This window comes from Nicotiana attenuata, unplaced genomic scaffold (genome assembly GCF_001879085.1).
Source record: "Nicotiana attenuata strain UT unplaced genomic scaffold, NIATTr2, whole genome shotgun sequence".
NCBI lineage: Eukaryota > Viridiplantae > Streptophyta > Magnoliopsida > Solanales > Solanaceae > Nicotiana > Nicotiana attenuata.
The window spans coordinates 390,310-398,393 of NW_017670770.1; the positions used below are offsets into that span (position 1 = coordinate 390,310).

The 8,084-nt window shown below is 44.0% G+C and overlaps 1 pseudogene; it reads left to right on the top strand.

Moving 5' to 3' along the window:
* The first annotated feature begins 3,400 nt into the window (after positions 1-3,400).
* Positions 3,401-7,867, top strand: LOC109243163 (annotated as a pseudogene).
* Positions 7,868-8,084: the final 217 nt, after the last annotated feature.

Sequence of the window (8,084 nt, forward strand, 5' to 3'; positions counted from 1 at the left end):
CAGACTATCATGATTTAAATTTACCTCTAGCTCATAGTTATACCACATGTTGATCCAGCCATACAGTTGGTTCGCCCGGTCACACGCAGTCAGGCACCGAGTGTCGTGTTACGCCCAGGCCATAGTTCGGGGCGTGACAAAGCTTGGTATCAGAGCCCTAGGTTCAAGAGTCCTAGGGAGTCTATGAAGCCGTGTCCAGTGGGGTCTCTTTTATGTGTGTGTGCGTGCCAAACATGTAAACAGTTGACCACCAAGACATCTAGGATTGTTCCATTTCTTTCATACTCTAGATCGTGCAGTTAGAGCTATGCTTTCAGGAATCTTTCTAACCCGTGCGAATTGCGTATTTCAGAAAAATGCCTGAAAAAAAGAAAGTACACCAGGAGGGCCTCAGCTACTAGCCAGGGGGCCACAACTAATGTTGCTCAGTAGGAGGACACTCCGGCCCGGGAGGTTGCACCGGGTTCAGTGCCCAGTGCTTCAGACATGGATGTCAGGGGAGCTATCTAGTTGCTCACCCAGATTGTTGCTACCCAGGCTCAAAGGCAGGGGACCGGTGGTGTTCATGAGACGGGTAGTTCCAGGTCTAGGGAATTCCTCAACATGAAACCTCCCGTCTTCACAGGCTCCAAAAAGGATGAGGATCCGCAGAACTTCATTGATGAGGTTCAGAAGATATTTCGAGTGATGCATGCTACAGACACTGAGGCAGCAGAGCTTGCTGCGTACCAGCTGAAGGATGTTGCCAACACTTGGTATGAAACATGGGAAGTCCCGAGGGGAGGATGCGGATCCTGCGACTTGGAAGGAGTTTGCAGATGTGTTCCTCGAGCACTTTCTACCCATTGAGGTTTTGGAAACTAAGGCTTTGGAGTTTGAGAGACTCAGACAGAATGATATGAGTGTGAATGAGTACTACCTCAAGTTCGTCTCTCTGGCCATGTATGCTTCGGAAATGGTACGTGATACGAGGGCCAGAGTTAGGCGGTTTGTGTTGGGGCTTTTAGATGATTTATTTGCTGATGCTAATATAGCTGCTCAGAATAATGACATGACCATCACTAAGACGGTTGCCTTTGTTCAAGGGAACGAAAACAGGTTGAAGGAAGAAGAGCGGCTACGGAGAGAGAAGGAGGGAGAATTCAGCAAGAGAGCTAAGTCTGCAGGAAATTTCAGCCATGGGGGATCTCAAGCAGGAGGCAATCGCCAGTTCTTCAGGAAATCAAAATCAGGACCCGCTCCATCTTCAGCTAGTGCACCGGTTCAGAGGTCAAAGTTTAACAAGAAAAACCAGAATTTCAGAACAGCAGACTCACAGTCACAGGCTAGTGTGGGCTACAGAGTCCCAGGTCACCCTATTTGCAACATGTGTGGTAAGAGGCACCCAGGGTTGTGTCTTTTGGGCACAAATGGTTGCTTTAGGTGCGATCAGCAGGGCCACTTCTTGAAGGATTGTCCATCGGCAAAGCAGAACAATGGAGGCAATGTAGCTTAGTCCACTAATTCAGCAGCCCATCAAAACTCTCAAGCTCAGCAAGGGCGCAGCGCAGCAAAGTCTAATAATGCAGTCGTTGGACGAAACCGCTTGTATGCACTGGCAGAACGTCAGGATACAGAGGCTTGTGGAGATGTTGTCACAGGTATGCGAACAATATTCACTTTTGATGTCTATACTCTTATAGATTCGGGATCCACCCTATCTTATGTAACCCCATATATTGCAAAGAAATTTGGGGTAGAACCAGATAAGTTGTGCGAACCCTTTGAAGTGTCCACTCCAGTTGGAGAATCAGTTATATCAAGGTGTATCTATAGGGGATGTCCAGTTAAAGTGCGACTTCGTCTTACTATAGCAGACTTAGTAGAATTGGAGATGTTAGACTTCGATGTGGTCATGGGCATGGATTGGTTAGAGTCATGTTATTGTTATGCCAAAGTGGGTTAGAACCAAAATAGTAAGCCGCCTTACAGAATGGCTCCAGCAGAGCTGAAAGACCTAAAAGTCCAGTTGAAAGATCTTCTAGATAAGGGATTTATAAGGCCAAGTGTCTCACCTTGGGGCGCACCGGTCTTGTTTGTCCGAAAGAAGGATGGGTCTTTGCGTATATGCATTGACTATCGTCAGTTGAATAAAGTCACCATCAAGAACAAGTACCCTCTTCCCAGAATAGATGATTTATTTGATCAACTTCAGGGTGCCCAGTGTTATTCAAGGATTGACCTCAGATCGGGATACCATCAGTTGAAGGATAAGGAAGTTGATATTCCAAAAACAGCTTTTAGGACTCGAAATGGGCATTTCGAATTTTTGGTAATGTCATTTGGTTTAACGAATGCACCAGCAGCTTTCATGGACCTGATGAATAGGGTCTGCAAGCCTTATCTTGATTTGTTTGTTATCGTGTTTATTGATGACATCTTGATTTATTCCCGTAGTGAGACTGACCATGCCGAACATCTCAGAATTGTGTTGCAGATACTGCAGGGTCACAGGCTATATGCAAAATTTTCTAACTGTGAATTCTGGTTGAAATCAGCAGCGTTTTTGGGCCATGTCATCTCAGGGGAAGGCGTGAAGGTGGACTCTCAGAAAATAGAGGCAGTGAAGAATTGGCCTAGACCCACCTCAGTACCCGATATAAGAAGTTTCTTGGGTCTAGCAGGCTATTACAGGCGTTTCGTAGAGGGATTTTCTTCTATCTCGTCCCCTTTAACTAGATTAACTCAGAAGAAAGTCAAGTTTCAATGGTCGGACGCATGCGAGTAAAGTTTTGAGGAGCTAAAGAAGGGGTTGACTTCAGCTCCAGTCCTGACACTACCGGAAGGAACCAAGGGGTTCATTGTTTATTGTGATGCTTCAGGGGTTGGTCTTGGGTGTGTATTAATGCAGCACGGTAAAGTCATAGCCTACGCGTCGAGACAACTCAAGGCTTATGAGAAGAATTATCCGACTCATGATCTTGAATTAGCAGCTGTGGTGTTTGCGCTTAAGATCTGGCGCCATTATTTGTATGGGGTACATGTTGACATTTTTACAGATCACAAGAGCCTCCAGTACTTCAAGCAAAGAGAATTAAATCTACGTCAGAGAAGGTGGCTCGAATTACTTAAAGATTATGATGTTGATATCCTCTATCATCCAAGAAAAGCGAATGTTGTAGCCGATGCTCTCAGTCGGCGTTCTATGGGCAGCTTAGCTCATGTTGAGGCAGACAAGCAAGCTATGGTGATGGAAGTCCAGCGCTTAGAAAGTCTAGGAGTTCGACTTTTGGACTCCGAAGATGGTGGCGTTGTTCTCCAGAACAGGGCTGAATCCTCCTTAGTAGCTGAAGTGAAGGAAAAACAGTTCATTGATCCCTACTTATTGCAGCTGAAGGAGGGAATTCACAAGCACAAGACTATGGCTTTTGAACAAGGGGGAGATGATGGTACCTTGAGATACAGAGGCAGACTATGTGTTCCAAACGTATATGGGGCTCAGAGAGAGGATTATGTCGGAAGCCCACAATTCTAGGTATTCTATTCACCCCGGTTCCACAAAGATGTATCACGATCTTAAGGAGGTTTATTGGTGGAATGATATGAAAAAGAATATAGCAGATTTCGTGGCTAAGTGTCCAAATTTCCAGCAGGTGAATGTCGAACACCAGAGGCCTGGCGGTTTAACTCAGAATATAGAAATTCCCATTTGGAAATGGGAGATGATAAACATGGACTTCATAACCGGTCTACCTCGCTCGTTCCGGAAGCATGATTCGATTTGGGTAATTGTAGATCGACTTACCAAGTCAGCTCACTTCTTGCCAGTAAAGGCTATAGATTCGGCCGAGGATTATGCCAAGTTGTATGTCAAAGAAATTGTCCAATTCCATGGGACTCCCTTTTCCGTTATCTCAGATCGTGGTGCGCAGTTCACGGCAAACTTTTGGAAATCCTTTCAGAAGGGATTGGGCATAAGGGTGAACCTCAGCACCGCTTTTCACCCTCAGACAGATGGACAGGCGGAACGCACCATTCAGACTCTGGAGGATATGTTGAGGGCGTGTGTTATTGATTTTAAAGGTAATTGGGACGATCATCTACCTCTCATTGAGTTTGCTTACAATAACAGCTATCACTCCAGTATCAAGATGGCACCGTACGAAGCTTTGTATGGGCGAAGGTGCAGATCACCAATTGGTTGGTTCAATGTCGGAGAAACGGAGTTGTTAGGACCCGATTTGGTCTATTAGGCTATGCAGAAAGTCAACTTAATACAAAGGCATTTGAAGACGGCTCAAAGTCGCCAAAAGTCCTATTCGGACGTGCGGCGTAGGGACTTAGAGTTCCAAGTTGATGATTGGGTGTTTTTGAAAGTATCGCCCATGAAAGAAGTTATGAGATTTGGGAAGAAGGGGAAACTTAGTCCCCGCTATATTGGTCCATATAGAATCCTGCGAAGGATCGGACAGGTGGCTTATGAGTTGGAATTGCCACAAGAACTAGCTGCCGTACACCCAGTGTTCCATGTGTCCATGATGAAGAAATTCGTGGGAGACCCGTCACTTATGGTTCCTACAGAGGTTATAGGGGTTAAAGACAGCCGATCTTATGAAGAAATTCCAGTAGCTATTCTTGATCGTCAAATTCGCAAGCTCAGAACATTGGAAATTGCTTCAGTAAAAGTGCTTTGGAGGAATCAAAAGATTGAAGAGGCTACATGGGAAGCCGAGGAGGACATGAAGTCCAGATATCCCTATCTCTTTGAAGGGCAAAAGGAAAATGTGGAAGGTAATTGACCTTTCCATTCAGTTCTTATATTATAATCTCCATGTTCTTCAGTATTTACTCAGCTTAGTATTTAGTGATCACGTGCTCATTCAGTTGGATACACAGTTATTCATGACATTTCAATATTCGCATATCATCATCACACCCATTTAATGTCCATAGATAGTCATAGTTGCAACCAGGACCATTATTCGAGGACGAATGATCCCAAGGGGGAGATAATGTAACACCCCGTAAATTCGGCTTAGGTGTGAATGTGGTAAATGAGTGGTAAGGTTATATTTTGAACATGTGAAGTCCCAACGGGATGATTGTCGGTAAAATAGTTGTTTCAAAAATCAAAATGGAAAGAGAGGTGCATAAGATTTGACAAAAATCGACTAAGTTGCAGAAGGTCTATCTTCCATCAAGTTTTAGTGAAAATTTGTAAGGAATTGGGGAAAACGCAAAGCATGAAAGTTGTAGGCCTTTGAAATTGCTTTCCAAAGATATATTATGGAGCCTGAACGGATCTCTTTGCAAAAAGTTATGTGCGTTTTTCGGAACAGTACACGTATGCGTGAAAACTCGCGCGAACAAGCCTCCAGGTGTGCGAACTCGCGCGTGGGAGGAAGTGTTACTGCCGTTGAGCGCGAACTCTCGCGCGAACAAGCCTCCAGGTGCGCGAACTCGCGCAGGGGGGGTCGTTTTAAAGCTATATTTCGTCCCCCACAGCCCCAAAACATAAAAACTTGCTCTAGAAAGGGGAACTCTCAAAGACCTAACTCCTTAAGGGTCCTTCCACCACCCAAGGTAAGTTCTAATGGTGATTCTAAGTTAATTTCACTTTTCCAACATCTTATTAACATGGGTAAACCCTCCATATCATTAAATATTCGATTGGGACATCATTGTTGAGAGAAGGAAGCCTAGAACTCGAAAATCAAGGGTTTGAACTTCGAAAAGGTAATGTCTTCACCCTCTAATTGATTCTAGCATTGGTTTAATGATTATAAATCCTAGTTCATGAGACATGAGTTGTTGGGGTTCATAGAAAAGCATGAACGATTATAGGGTTGGGGTGTTGAGTGTTGATTATTGGTTAAGAGTGTTGTTTGCCTTATGGGTGATGAAGAATAATGTTGGTATAATCATTTAGGACCTTAGAATTTATCTAGGAACAAGAGAATGGGTTGTTGGGTGTAGAGACACCATTAATAAGGACTATGAAGCTTTATTTTTACCAAGTGTTTGACAAAATGCTTAAGTGTTGACTGTATTGCTATAGATTGAAGTTGAAAGGTTGACAAACATTGTATTACGCTCAAGAGCATGAAGTTAAGGTATGTAAGGCTAACCTTCGCACATTACATTAACAGTCTCCTCAGAAAGGAACTATGCCTTAGTTCCTGATCAGTAGTAGGACTTCTATTCTCTAGAGCCAAAGTGGGTTGTAGAACCAAAATAGTAAGTTTTGAATTTCCCGGTGAACCAGTCTTAGAATGGAAGGGTGATGCAGTAACACCTAGGGGTAGGTTTATTTCCTACCTCAAAGCCAGAAAGATGATCTCCAAGGGATATATCTATCACCTGGTTCGAGTTAAGGATGTAGATGCTCAGATCCCCACTCTCCAGTCGGTACGTATTGCGAATGAGTTTCCAGAAGTGTTTCCCGAAGATCTCCCTAGAATCCCTCCCGATAGAGAGATTGACTTTGGAATTGATCTACTTCCAGGCACTAAGCTGATATCTATTCCGCCTTACAGAATGGCTCCAGCAGAGCTGAAAGAGCTAAAAGTCCAGTTGAAAGATCTTCTAGATAAGGGATTTATAAGGCCAAGTGTCTCACCTTGGGGCGCACCGGTCTTGTTTGTCCGAAAGAAGGATGGGTCTTTGCGTATGTGCATTGACTATCGTCAGTTGAATAAAGTCACCATCAAGAACAAGTACCCTCTTCCCAGAATAGATGATTTATTTGATCAACTTCAGGGTGCCCAGTGTTATTCAAGGATTGACCTCAGATCGGGATACCATCAGTTGAAGGATAAGGAAGTTGATATTCCAAAAACAGCTTTTAGGACTCGATATGGGCATTTCGAATTTTTGGTAATGTCATTTGGTTTAACGAATGAACCAACAGCTTTCATGGACCTGATGAATAGGGTCTTCAAGCCTTATCTTGATTTGTCTGTTATCGTGTTTATTGATGACATCTTGATTTATTCCCGTAGCGAGACTGACCATGCCGAACATCTCAGAATTGTGTTGCAGACATTGCAGGATCATAAGCTATATGCAAAATTTTCTAAGTGTGAATTCTGGTTGAAATCGGTAGCGTTTTTGGGCCATGTCATCTTAGGGGAAGGCGTGAAGGTGGACTCTCAGAAATAGAGGCGGTGAAGAATCGACCTAGACCCACCTCAGTATCCGATATAAGAAGTTTCTTGGGTCTAGCAGGCTATTACAGGCGTTTTATAGAGGAATTTTCTTCTATCTCGTCCCCTTTAACTAGATTAACTCAGAAGAAAGTCAAGTTTCAATGGTCGGACGCATGCGAGAAAAGTTTTGAGGAGTTAAAGAAAAGGTTGACTTCAGCTCCAGTCCTGACACTACCGGAAGGAACCGAAGGGTTCGTGGTTTATTGTGATGCTTCAGGGGTTGGTCTTGGGTGTGTATTAATGCAGCACGGAAAGTCATAGACTATGCGTCGAGACAACTCAAGACTTATGAGAAGAATTATCCGACTCATGACCTTGAACTAGCAGCTGTGGTGTTTGCGCTTAAGATCTGGCGCCATTATTTGTATGGGGTACATGTTGATATTTTTACAGATCACAAGAGCCTCCAGTACATCTTCAAGCAAAGAGAATTAAATTTACGTCAGAGAAGGTGGCACGAATTACTTAAAGATTATGATGTTGATATCCTCTATCATTCGGGGAAAGCAAATGTTGTAGCTGATGCTCTCAGTCGGCATTCTATGGGCAGCTTAGCTCATGTTGAGGCAGACAAGCGAATTATGATGAAGGAAGTCCACCGCTTAGCAACTCTAGGAGTTCGACTTTTGGACTCCGAAGATGGTGGCGTTGTTCCCAGAACAGGGCTGAATCCTCCTTAGTAGCTGAAGTGAAGGAAAAACAGTTCAGTGATCCCTACTTATTGCAGCTGAAGGAGGGAATTCACAAACACAAGACTATGGCTTTTGAACAAGGGGGAGATGATGGTACTTTGAGATACAGAGGCAGACTATGCGTTCCAAACGTAGATGGGCTCAGAGAGCGGATTATGTCAGAAGCCCACAATTCCAGGTATTCTATTCACCCAGGTTCCACAAA